A 13004-nucleotide genomic window follows, 5' to 3' on the forward strand; every position below is an offset into this window, starting at 1 on the left:
GTCTGAAATAATCTTGATTTGTGTCGCCAGCTACTAAATAATATTTGTGTCTTTTATGGAAGACAATAAACAAGAAGAATCTACATCAAGTGTCAATAATACGTCATCGTTGGCATCTTCGCTTATGACAAGAATTGTGTCAAATGCGAAATTTGCGGTAGAAATTTTTGACGGGTCAGGACATTTTGGGATGTGGCAAGGCGAGGTTCTAGATGTTCTTTTTCAACAAGGGCTGGATCTTGCCATTGAAGAAAAGAAGCCAGATGTTATTGGAGAAGAAGATTGAAAAATTATCAATCGTGTTGCTTGCGGTACCATTCGATCCTACCTTGCTAGAGAGCAGAAATATCCATACACAAAGGAAACTTCTGCAAGTAAATTATGGAAAGCACTGGAGGATAAATTTTTGAAGAAAAACAGTCAAAATAAATTGTACATGAAGAAGAGACTGTTTCGCTTCACCTATGTTCCTGGTACCACAATGAATGAACATATCACCAGTTTCAATAAGTTGGTCACAGATTTGCAAAATATGGATGCAACTTTTGATGATGGTGACTTGGCCTTGATGTTGTTGGGGTCACTTCCTAATGAGTACGAGCACCTTGAAACTACTCTACTCCATGGAAATGACGAAATTTCTCTTAGAGAAGTTTGTTCGGCTCTGTACAGCTATGAACAAAGAAAGGGAGAAAAATAGAAGGGCGGTGAAGGAGAAGCACTAATTGTGAGGGGTCGTCCTCAAAATCAAATGAGGACTAAGAAGGGAAGATCCAAGTCGAGATCTAGACCCAGCAAAGATGAATGTGCCTTTTGTCGAGAAAAGGGGCACTGGAAGAAAGACTGTCCGAAGTTGAAGAATAAGGCCAGAAATAACAATGGAAAGGCCATTATGGATTCAAATGTAGCTGATTGTGATGATTCAGACTTCTCATTAGTTACAACAGAGTTATCAACATCATCAGACATATGGTTGATGGACTCGGCTTGTAGCTATCATATGTGTCCCAACAAGGACTGGTTCGTGAATTTTCAAGAAGGAGAATATGGAGTCATCCACACAGCGGATAATAGCCCTCTTACCTCATATGGCATTGGTTCAATAAGATTAAGGAGCCATGATGGAATGATCAGAACATTAACAGATGTTCGATATGTACCGGGTTTGAAGAAGAATCTCATCTCTGTGGGAGCCCTAGAATCAAAAGGGTTCAAAATCATTGCAGAAAATGGAGTGATGAGAATATGCTCCGGTGCACTAGTGGTAATGAAGGCCAATCGGAAGAACAATAACATGTACTGCTATCGTGGTAGCACAGTTATTGGGACAGCAACAGTGACATCCAGTGATGACAAAGAGGCAGAAGCAACCAGGCTATGGCACATGCGCTTGGGACATGCTGGAGGAAAATCCTTGAAAGCTCTATCTAATCAAGGATTGTTAAAAGGCGTAAAGACTTGCAACTTGGAGTTTTGCAAGCATTGTGTCAAAGGAAAACAGACAAGGGTTAAATTTGATACAGCGATCCATAATACTAAAGGCATTTTGGATTATGTACACTCTAATGTTTGGGGTCCTTCCAAAACACCTTCATTGGGTGGGAAGCACTATTTTGTAACCTTTGTTGATGATTTTTCCCGAAGAGTGTGGGTGTATACAATGAAGAGGAAAGATGAAGTGTTGGGAATTTTTCTCAAATGGAAAACGATGGTGGAGAATCAAACAGGCAGGAGGATCAAGTGTATTCGCACAGACAATGGAGGTGAATACAAAAATGATCATTTCAATAAGGTCTGTGAAAATGATGGCATCGTCCGACACTTCACTGTCAGACATACACCACAACAGAATGGAGTGGCAGAACGTATGAACCGGACTTTACTGGAGAAGGTACGGTGTATGTTGTCCAATGCTGGCTTGGGCAAAGAATTTTGGGCTGAGGCAATTACATATGCATGCCACCTCATTAATCGTCTACCATATGCTGCTATTGATGGCAAGACACCATTTGAAAAATGGTATGGAAAACCTGTTGTAGATTATGACTCTTTGCACGTGTTTGGCTCAATTGCATACTATCATGTGAAAGAGTCAAAATTGGATCCGAGAGCAAAGAAGGCTATATTTATGGGGATTACTTCTGGAGTCAAAGGATACCGCTTATGGTGTCCAGAGACAAGGAATATTATATTCAGCAGAGATGTTACCTTTGATGAATCTGCCATAACAGATAAGGTGACAGTTGAAGATGTCAAACAAACTGGTGGTGCATCAAAGCAGGTGTAGTTTGAGGGAAAATTTATTTTTCCTACACAAGAAGCAGAGGAGGAAACTCATGAAGATTACCCTCTGGAAGAAGAGCCAGTAGAGAGGGAGATTCCAACTCAGGAACCTCGACAACAACTTGAATCAATAGCAACCACCAGGCCAAAAAGGACAATAACGAAACATGTTCGTCTCATAGAGACGGTTGCTTGTGCAACCTCAATTGTAGCTGATGGTGTTCCTACCACTTATAAAGACGAAATCCAAAGTTCAGAAGAAGATAAATGGAGGATTGCCATGAATGAAGAAATGCAGTCCCTTCATCAGAATCATACATGGAAATTGGCCAATCTCCCGAAGGGAAAGAAAACAATTGGGTGCAAATGGGTATTTGCAAAGAAAGAAGGATTTCCTAACCAAGAAGATGTTCGCTACAAAGCAAAATTGGATATGCTCAGAAGGAGGGAATTGATTACAATGAAGTATTTTCTCCAGTTGTAAAACATTCCTCCATTAGAATTATGTTGGCTTTGGTAGCACAGTTGGATTTGGAACTAGTTCAGATGGATGTAAAAACTGCGTTTTTACATGGAAACTTGGAGGAGGAAATCTACATGAATCAGCCAGAAGGATTCAAAGTTGCTGGAAAAGAAAATATGGTATGCAAACTTGAAAAATCGTTGTACGGATTGAAACAATCTTCTAGACAATGGTACAAGCGATTTGACAAGTTTATGTTGCGGCAAGGGTACAAGAGAAGCAAATACGATCATTGTGTGTATTTGCGCAAACTTAATGATGGTTCCTTTGTATATCTTCTCCTATATGTTGATGATATGTTGATAACTTCCAAGAATTCAGAAGAAATTGATAAGTTGAAGATTCAACTGAAGGAGGAGTTCGAGATGAAGGATCTGGGTGAGGCAAAGAAAATTCTTGGCATGGAGATAATAAGAGATAGACGTTCAAAGAAACTCTGTTTATCTCAGAAAGAATATTTGAAGAGAGTACTACAGCGTTTTGGCATAGATAAGAAGACTAAGCCAATTAGTACGCCACTTGCTCCCCATTTTAAGCTAAGTACTACTATGTCGCCAAAGGATGAAACTGAACAGGAGTATATGTCAAGGGTACCATACGCAAATGCTGTTGGTAGCTTGATGTATGCAATGGTTTGTACAAGATCTGACATTTCACAAGCCGATGGAGTTATTAGCAGATATATGCATAATCCAGGAAAGGAGCATTGGCAAGCTGTGAAATGGATTCTATGGTATATTCATAGTACTGTAGATGTTGGGTTAGTTTTTGAGCAGGAAGGCAATCGGTCTGTAGTTGGATATTGTGACTCAGATTTTGCGGGTGATCTGGACAAACGAAGGTCAACTACTGATTATATGTTTACTTTTGCAAAGGCACCAGTTAGTTGGAAGTCTACTTTGCAGTCAACAGTTGCTTTGTCTACAACAGAGGCAGAGTACATGGCTATTACAGAGGTTGTGAAGGAGGCAATTTGGCTTCAGGGGTTGCTAAAGGAGCTTGGTATTGAACAAAAAAATATTACGATTTTTTGTGATAGTCAAAGTGCTATTCAATTAGCGAAGAACCAAGTTTATCATGCAAGGACTAAGCACATTGATGTTCGGTATCATTTCGTACGAGAAATCATAGAAGAAGGTGGAGTCACGGTGAAGAAAATTCATACTAAGGAGAACCTTGCTGATATGCTGACAAAAGTGGTGACTGCGGTCAAGTTTCAACATTGTTTGGATTTGATCAACATTGTTGAACACTAAAGATTGAAGATGAAGACACAACCAAAATTTATTATTGAGAGAAAATTGAAGAAATAGATTTTTGCCAAGGTGAAGATTTGTTGAAATTGTCAAAAGTCCCACATCGGTGGATGACAATTTTGAATGGGAATTTCACCCTATAAAAGGAGGCCTAATGTTTAGGATTTGAACCATATATAGTTTATAACAGATTTATAGTAAGAACAGATAATACCCAAGTAAAATGGTGGATAACCAGAAAAGTACAAGATTCAGTTACAACAAAAGAAATACGCAGACTGGTATTAAATATATTAAACTTTACATTTACAATTGAAATAATCACTACTAACAATAATGTTGTTGCAGATTACTTGTCAAGACAAAGCTACCCAAACTGACCCAGATATTACAATGGAAAATCTACTCTTAGCCATGACTACACTTTGTAAGAAAGTGAAAAGTATGGATGAAGAGATACGGATAATAAAAACAGCTAGTAGTCAACAGCATGACTCAAAAAATGCGGAGATAAGACGATCGGAAGTCTCTAAAAATCCAGAGCTAGAAGGTGACGTTGAGAAACACCTAAAAACTCATAACAGTTTGTTAAATGCAGTTGCAGGAAGCAGCACAACTAGCAGTTCATCTGCAAAGAAGAAAGAAGAAATTAAACCTAGATACACAAATATAAATATGAACAATTTATTTTCAAAACCATTCGTACAGAAAAATATCCAAAATACCCAGAACGAAATATTCCTACCACCACAGACAAATACCTACAAAGAAAGTCTGAACCAAGCCAAAAAGACATACAACTATATAACCCGTACATATATAGAGAACATACATAAAATACAAAACTTTTTAAACAAAAACCCAAGATCCCAAACTACCCAAAATTCAAATGAAGATTATATTACCCATTATCTAACAGGATACAATAAGTTAATAGCACTACCAAATACAAATGCAAAACTAGTAGCCACTTGCTACAATTATGGATTATTAGATACTGTATATACACAAACAGGACAGAAGATAGCTACCATACCGGAGTTACACAGAGCATTTATGCAATACAGAAGAATAACTAAAGGAACGTTATTCTATATACGATTTTATTCAGCTACAACAGAGATATTATATGAAGAGATAAAGCCTATCATACAAGTTATCAAGATCGGACTTACAAGAGAAATGCTGATACCAGAAAGAATAGAAGAACAAGAAGAAATAGAAAAAATAAATATTCCAGACTTATATGCAAATAAAAGGATTATTGGAATATCTACTATTCAGAATGCGATTTGGAGCTATTATTCAAGAGAACAAACAATGATATATTCAAATTGCAGAGAGATACGAGAAGTAGATATGGAAGAATTAAGGCAATGGGTCTTAAGCCTTTTAAAACCAGAACAACCTACAATCACAAGAGCTATAAGGACGAATTTCATCTCTCCAGAGCTGTTAACAAGATATTGCAAGCTAATCAGTCACAAATACCCAGACCACATATGCTCAAAATGCAAAGGAGAAGATAACATTGTTCCGGACGTACAACTGGAATAATCGAGAAGAAGAAGACAAACTAAACGACAAAAAACTATGGAAGACAAGATAAAGTAAAGGATATATTAGATTCTTTTCTTTAAATAGATCCGAAATTTGTATAATATATCTTTTACTTTATCTTGTCTGCCTTAGTTTGTCGTCTTCTTCTCGATTATTCCAGTTGTACGTCCGAAACAATATTATCTTCTCCTTTACATTTTGAGCATATGTGGTCTGGGTATTTGTGACTGATTAGCTTGCAATATCTTGTTAACAGCTCTGGAGAGATGAAATTCGTCCTTATAGCTCTTGTGATTGTAGGTTGTTCTGGTTTTAAAAGGTTTAAGACCCATTGCCTTAATTCTTCCATATCTGCTTCTCGTATCTCTCTGCAATTTGAATATATCATTGTTTGTTCTCTTGAATAATAGCTCCAAATCGCATTCTGAATAGTAGATATTCCAATAATCCTTTTATTTGCATATAAGTCTGGAATATTTATTTTTTCTATTTCTTCTTGTTCTTCTATTCTTTCTGGTATCAGCATTTCTTTTGTAAGTCCGATCTTGATAACTTGTATGATAGGCTTTATCTCTTCATATAATATCTCTGTTGTAGCTGAATAAAATCGTATATAGAATAACGTTCCTTTAGTTATTCTTCTGTATTGCATAAATACTCTGTGTAACTCCGGTATGGTAGCTATCTCCTGTCCTGTTTGTGTATATACAGTATCTAATAATCCATAATTGTAGCAAATGGCTACTAGTTTTGCATTTGTATTTGGTAGTGCTATTAACTTATTGTATCCTGTTAGATAATGGGTAATATAATCTTCATTTGGATTTTGGGTAGTTTGGGATCTTGGGTTTTTATTTAAAAAGTTTTGTATTTTGTGTATGTTCTCTATATATGTACGGGTTATATGGTTGTATGTCTTTTTGGCTTGGTTCAGACTTTCTTTGTAGGTATTTGTCTGTGGTGGTAGGAATATTTCGTTCTGGGTATTTTGGATATTTTTCTGTACGAATGGTTTTGAAAATAAATTGTTCATATTTATATTTGTGTATCTAGGTTTAATTTCTTCTTTCTTCTTTGCAGATGAACTGCTAGTTGTGCTACTTTCTGCAACTGCATTTAACAAACTGTTATGAGTTTTTAGGTGTTTCTCAACGTCACCTTCTAGCTCTGGATTTTTAGAGACTTCCGATCGTCTTATCTCAGCATTTTTTGAGTCATGCTGCTGACTACTAGCTGTTTTTATTATCCGTATCTCTTCATCTATACTTTCCACTTTCTTACAAAGTGTAGTCATGGCTAAGAGTAGATTTTCCATTGTAATATCTGGGTCAGTTTGGGTAGTTTTGTCTTGACAAGTAATCTGCAACAACATTCTTGTTAGTAGTGATTATTTCAATTGTAAATGTAAAGTTTAATATATTTAATACCAGTCTGCGTATTTCTTTTGTTGTAACTGAATCTTGTGCTTTTCTGGTTATCCACCATTTTACTTGGGTATTATCTGTTCTTACTATAAATCTGTTGTAAACTATATATGGTTCAAATGCTAATAAACATTTATATAATGCAAATAATTCTTTTCTATTTTTGTTTCTTCTTTGTATTTTTCACATAATTGTGCAAACCATTATTGTAGAAATTTTATCCTAGCTCCTAAAGTATCTGTTAATCCTGCTTCATTCCAATCTTTTATTATTTTAGAATTAAAAGGTTCTGGTAATTTTGTGAAATATAATTTCCTTATTTCTTTGCCTTCTTCTGTATTATATGTTCCTTTATAATAATATTCTCTAAATGCACAAGTATATTCTTCTATATAGCACATATTACATATTGCTAATTTTGTTATTAGATTTCTATTTGTTTGTTTTTCCTTATTTTGTTCTTCAATTTCTGTTGTCATACTACTAAATTCGTTTCTTATGGCTATTTCATATTTGTATAATATTTCTATATTTGTTGTTGCTATTTCATCATTAAACTTTTTATTACTTCTTAAGGTATCTATACTTTCCTTTGTTAAATTGTGTAACCATAATTTTACTGTTCCTATGAGTGTTCTTTCTATATATCCTGGTGTTTCTGCCATTCCTATTTTATTGTCTACCAATTGTTTAGATACATATCCTATCCATAGTTGGATTGTTTTATTTATATCTGCTACGCAATCTAAATCTAAAAAATTATATTGTTCTGATATTGGTTTTGGTGTCCATTTTCTATTTAGTCTACTATCCCATAGTATATTATTTCTATCATATTGTTCATAGTTAACTGTATAATAATTTGGGTATAATCCTTTTGGATTTTTTACACCTGATGTACTAGGTTTTTCTTCCATATTTACATCTCCTGTATTTACTTCTATATTTTTTGTTTTTTCTATATTTTTTAAAAATTCTGTATATGTTTCACTTATTTCACTTGATTCTGACTTTTGGTCATCTATATTGTTATCTATTTCATCAATTCTGGGAATTTCTTCTGGTTGTAATATTTGTTTAAATTTATTTATCTCATCTGTTAATTCTATTTCTTTATTTTTCTCTCTTTGTTTGTTTTCATATCGTGCTTTTAACATGTTTAATTCTTTTTCTAATGCTATAATTTTTGTGTTTTTTATTTCTTCTAATTGTTGTATTTCCTTATTTGCTTGATTTTTAATAATTTTAATTTCTTTTTTCTTATCGATTTCTTCATTAACTTTACTTATTCTCGTCATAGCTGTCAAGCTATCTTCTAATCTTGCTGTTTCTTTTTCTATCATTAGATATAATTGGTCTCCTATTTTTTTTATATCTTTTGCCTAGATTTGAAAATATTATTTTTATTTTCAATCCATCTTGGTTTTCATATGTCTTTTCGTCTACAGCAAATTCTTCTTTATTCATTTTTAATCTATATTCTTATCGTTTATTGCTATTGAATAATTGGCACTTATTATGAATTTAAATTTTTGATATATGAGATTTCCTTTTATTGCACTTATTATGCTTTTTTCTATAGGTTGTATTATTCTATCATCTGCTAAATATATTTCTATAGGGGTATCTATTCCTTCCCTAAAATATGCTTTTATTAGTATTTCAGTTACTCCTAGGTGTACATATTTAATTGGGTTTTTTGCTTTTATATCTTGTATATACTTGTTATCTAATAATTCTTTTATATGCATTTTAAACTCTGTTAAGTCATCAAAGTTATATTTTTGGGGTTTTTGTGTTATTATACTATTTTCTTCTATTAATTCTATTTTTATTTTTGTCTTATGTTTATCTCATCCTTTTAGAGGGTTATCGTCATATAATTTTTCTAATTTATCCTGGATTATTTTTGCTTTATCTATTACAAATATAATAATTTCTAATTGAGTAGTTGTATTTTTACTTATATTTTCTAATTTTTGTGTGATTCTTTCACTTCCTCGTATCAATTCTGTAGTTTTTCGTTGTTTATTATTTACTCTTTTTGCTCCTACTTTATTTTTACATGGTGTGGTAAACCACCAGTGTGTTTTTGTTATTATATGTGGGTATAGATTCTCTAGAAATGGCATTCCTAGTAGCACATCTTTCGTAGTGAATTCAAAGTTATATATTTCTAGAGAATCTATACCCATATATAATAACAAAAAATGGCATTCCTAGTAGCACATCTTTCGTAGTGAATTCAAAGTTATATATTTCTTCTATAGTTAATATTTTATCCCATATTTGTATTTTTACATTCTTGGCTTTGTAGTTAATCATACTTCCTTCATTATTAAATCCTGTTACTACCATAGGTGTTTTTAATTTTTTCCATTTATCCGTTGGTAAACAATTATATTTACATATATTAGCTTCTGCCCCTGTATCTATCATTGGTGTATAGTATCTATTATAATATCCTTCTACTATGATTTTTGCGAGTATATATATTTTCATTCTTCTGTTCTTTTTATTATTATTTTCTTATCTTTGTATGTTATGGTTAATTGTTTATCTCCTAGACTGTATGGTTTTACTTTTTCTAACCATTTTATTCCTAGTGTAATATTTTCGTTTTCATTTTCTTGACATATTTTAAATTGTATTATTAAAGGTATTCCTCCAATAATTATTTCTTTTTCTGTTATTTCTTCATTTATTATTAATTCTTTAGGTAATTCAGGGCATAATTGTTCAGTAGTTATTATTTCAGTTTCTGTTACTAGTTCTCTTGTAATATAGTTTTCTTCTTGTCCTGTGTTTATTAATATTTGGTATTTTCTTTGTTCCATGATTCCAGTTATATAGTAGTGATATGTTTTTATTTTTTCTTTTGTGTTTATATATTCTCTTCTTGATGTACTTATTCTTGATGATGTTGGTGTTTCATAAGTTAATTGGTTTGGTATACTTGATGTGCTTAATCTTTCTTTTACTATTTGTAAATCTTCTTCTATGTCAATTTCTTTATAGCTATATTCATTATTGTCAATAACTGTAACTATTCTTTCAAACGGGTTTTCTATTTTGATTTTATTAATTTTATTTTTTGCTCCTATTTTATGTTTTGTTGTTAGGACGTATAAGTTTTTACATCTAGCTGTAAATATTTTACTTCCAGGTGCTAATTCTATCCCTGACATTTTCCAGTATAGTACTAATGATTTATCTATATTCTTCATGCGTTATCACTTCTATTTCTTTTTCAGTCATTGGACTTCATTATCTTGGTTATCTATTTCATTATCTATTTCATTTTCTGTATCCGATATTTCATATATACTATCTTCACTATCTGGTTCATAATCTATATATTCTATCTGCATATATTCTTCATCATCAATTATGATTTCTGTTATTTGCTTTTTCTTTAGGTTTCTAGGTGCTTTACAGTCTTTAGCTATATGTCCTAATTTTTCACAGTTATAACAAGTACATTCTGTTAGTTTCTTTTTTGGTCTAAATGATCTTTTAGTCTGGTAATTTTTTACATAATATCTTTTTCTTGGTTTTTTACTTTTATATTTTGTTCTATATTTATTATATTTCTTTGTTTTTCATTTTTTATTATATGTATCTGTACATCCAAATTGTGGTGCTGTTTTATTTTTACAACATCTTAAGTTTTTTATTAATATTTTTTCTATTTTTGTTTCTTCTTTATATTTTTCACATAATTGTGCAAACCATTGTTGTAGAAATTTTATCCTAGCTCCTAAAGTATCTGTTAATCCTGCTTCATTCCAATCTTTTATTATTTTAGAATTAAAAGGTTCTGGTAATTTTGTAAAATATAATTTCCTTATTTCTTTGCAGGCGGGCATCCCCGATCCATATAATAATAATAATAATGTATAAAGCCATTATGGCATGCTGCAGGCGGGCAACCCCGATCCATTTAATGATAACATACATAAAGCCAATATGGCCTGCTGCGGCGAGCAATCCCATAAATATCCTCACAATGGACGAATATGACTGAGTGTGAAATGTATATTTTTTGTTTTGAAACAATTGAATCAACAGCAACACGATCCCATGGGTCCCAAAAATATTGGCACGTAGCCTAAACATGATCTTTAATAAAAGCCTCACTCAATTTCTTTAACACGTGGGAAATGTTCAGATAATAACATGATTCTTTAATTTTTACAACTTCACAGGATTTATTCAAGTTACAAGTTCTATGGTGTACGTCCACACGCTCGTCAACTATCGTGTGCGTCACCTCCAAACAGTTTGTATAACACCAATTCGGGGATTCATACCCTCAGAACCAAGTTTAGAAGTGTTACTTACCTCAAACCATGTAATTCTTTACTTCGCTATGCATTTGCCTCATGAATTGGTCTCCAAACGCCTCGAATCTAGCCATAATTAATTCGATTTAGTCAATAAAATTTATTGAAATTAATCCCATAAGAAAATACTAATTTTCCAACAAAATCCAAAATTTATCTCAAAAATCGCCCGTGGCACCCACGTCTCGGAACCCGACAAAAGTTACAAAATCCGAAAGCCCATTCAACCACGAGTCTAACCATACCAATTTTACCAAAATCCGACCTCCAAACCCTCAAATCTTATTTTCAAATCCCTAGGTTCAAATCCCCGATTTACACCTCAAAAATACGTAATCTAGTCGGATTATTCGATGATAAGTCAATATTATGGAGTAGAAATGATCGCAAGTGACTTACCTCAAGTTTTCCTTGAATTCTCTCTGAAAATCACCCCAAATTCCGTGCTTGAAGGTCCAAAAAATGGCAAAACTCGAAACCCCTTCGAAATGTATACTGTCCGGGGGTTCCGCACTTGCGACTCACTTAGCCGCTTCTGCGGTCTCGCAAGTGCGAGAATTCAACCGCTTCTGCGGTTTCGCCAAGCCTCCACTGGAGTCGCTTTTGCGAGCTAGGAGCCGCTTCTGCAGGCTCGCATTTGCGAGGCTCGCTCCGATTTTGCGGAAAAGCTTGCTTCTACAATGGCTGGTGCGCATATGCGGCTTCGCACCTATGATCAAACCTCCGCAGGTGCGAAAATACCTGAAGCAAAAATTCCAGCAGTGGTTTTAAGTCCGAATTTTATCCGTTAACCATCCGAAACTCACCCGAGGTCCCCGGGACCTCAATCAAACATACCAACAAGTCCTAAAACATCATACGAACTTAGTCGAACTCTCAAATCACCTCAAACAATGCTAAAACCACGAATCATACCCCAATTCAAGCCTAATGAACTTTGAAATTTCAAGTTTTCACAAACGACACCAGAACCTATCAAATCAAGTTCGATTAACCTCAAATTTTGCACACAAGTCATAAATGACATAACAGACCTATTAAAGTTTTCAGAATCGGATTTCGACCCCGATATCAAAAAGTCACCTCCTGGTCAAACTTCCCAAAAATTCGACTTTTGTCATTTCAAGTCTAATTCCACTATGAACCTCCAAATAATTTTTCGGACACGCTCCTAAGTCCAAAATCACCATACGGAGCTATTGGAATCATCAAAACTCCATTTTGGGTTAGTTTACGCATAAGTCGACATCCGGTCACAATTTTAACGTAAGCTTTAAACCTTGAAACTAAGTGTTTCAATTCATTCCAAAACCTCATCGGACCCGAACCAATTAACTCGGTAAGTCATAAAACAACTGTAAAGCATAAATTGAACAGCAAATGGCGAAACAGGGTTGTAATACTCAAAACGATCGGCCGAGTCATTACAGAAAAAACCCAAGGCTGACCAGGCTTGCTTCTGCGGACAAAGACCCACTTCTGCACCAAGTCTGTCGCTCCTGCGGCTCATCTCTCACACCTGTGGCTGGCCCAATGCAGGTGCGATTCTGACAGCAGTTGGGAGCTTCAGCTTTGGCTCCCAATTTCCAACTTGGTCCGAGCCTCGTCCGAT

At 34.1% G+C, this 13004-nt stretch overlaps 1 protein-coding gene across 3 annotated transcripts in view; it reads left to right on the plus strand.

Annotated features, from left to right (window-relative positions):
* LOC104108391 (ABC transporter C family member 13) overlaps positions 1–13004 on the plus strand; it is a 103871-nt gene that overhangs the window by 59751 nt on the left and 31116 nt on the right. The window lies entirely within an intron of this gene.

This window comes from Nicotiana tomentosiformis, chromosome 3, assembly GCF_000390325.3.
Source record: "Nicotiana tomentosiformis chromosome 3, ASM39032v3, whole genome shotgun sequence".
NCBI lineage: Eukaryota > Viridiplantae > Streptophyta > Magnoliopsida > Solanales > Solanaceae > Nicotiana > Nicotiana tomentosiformis.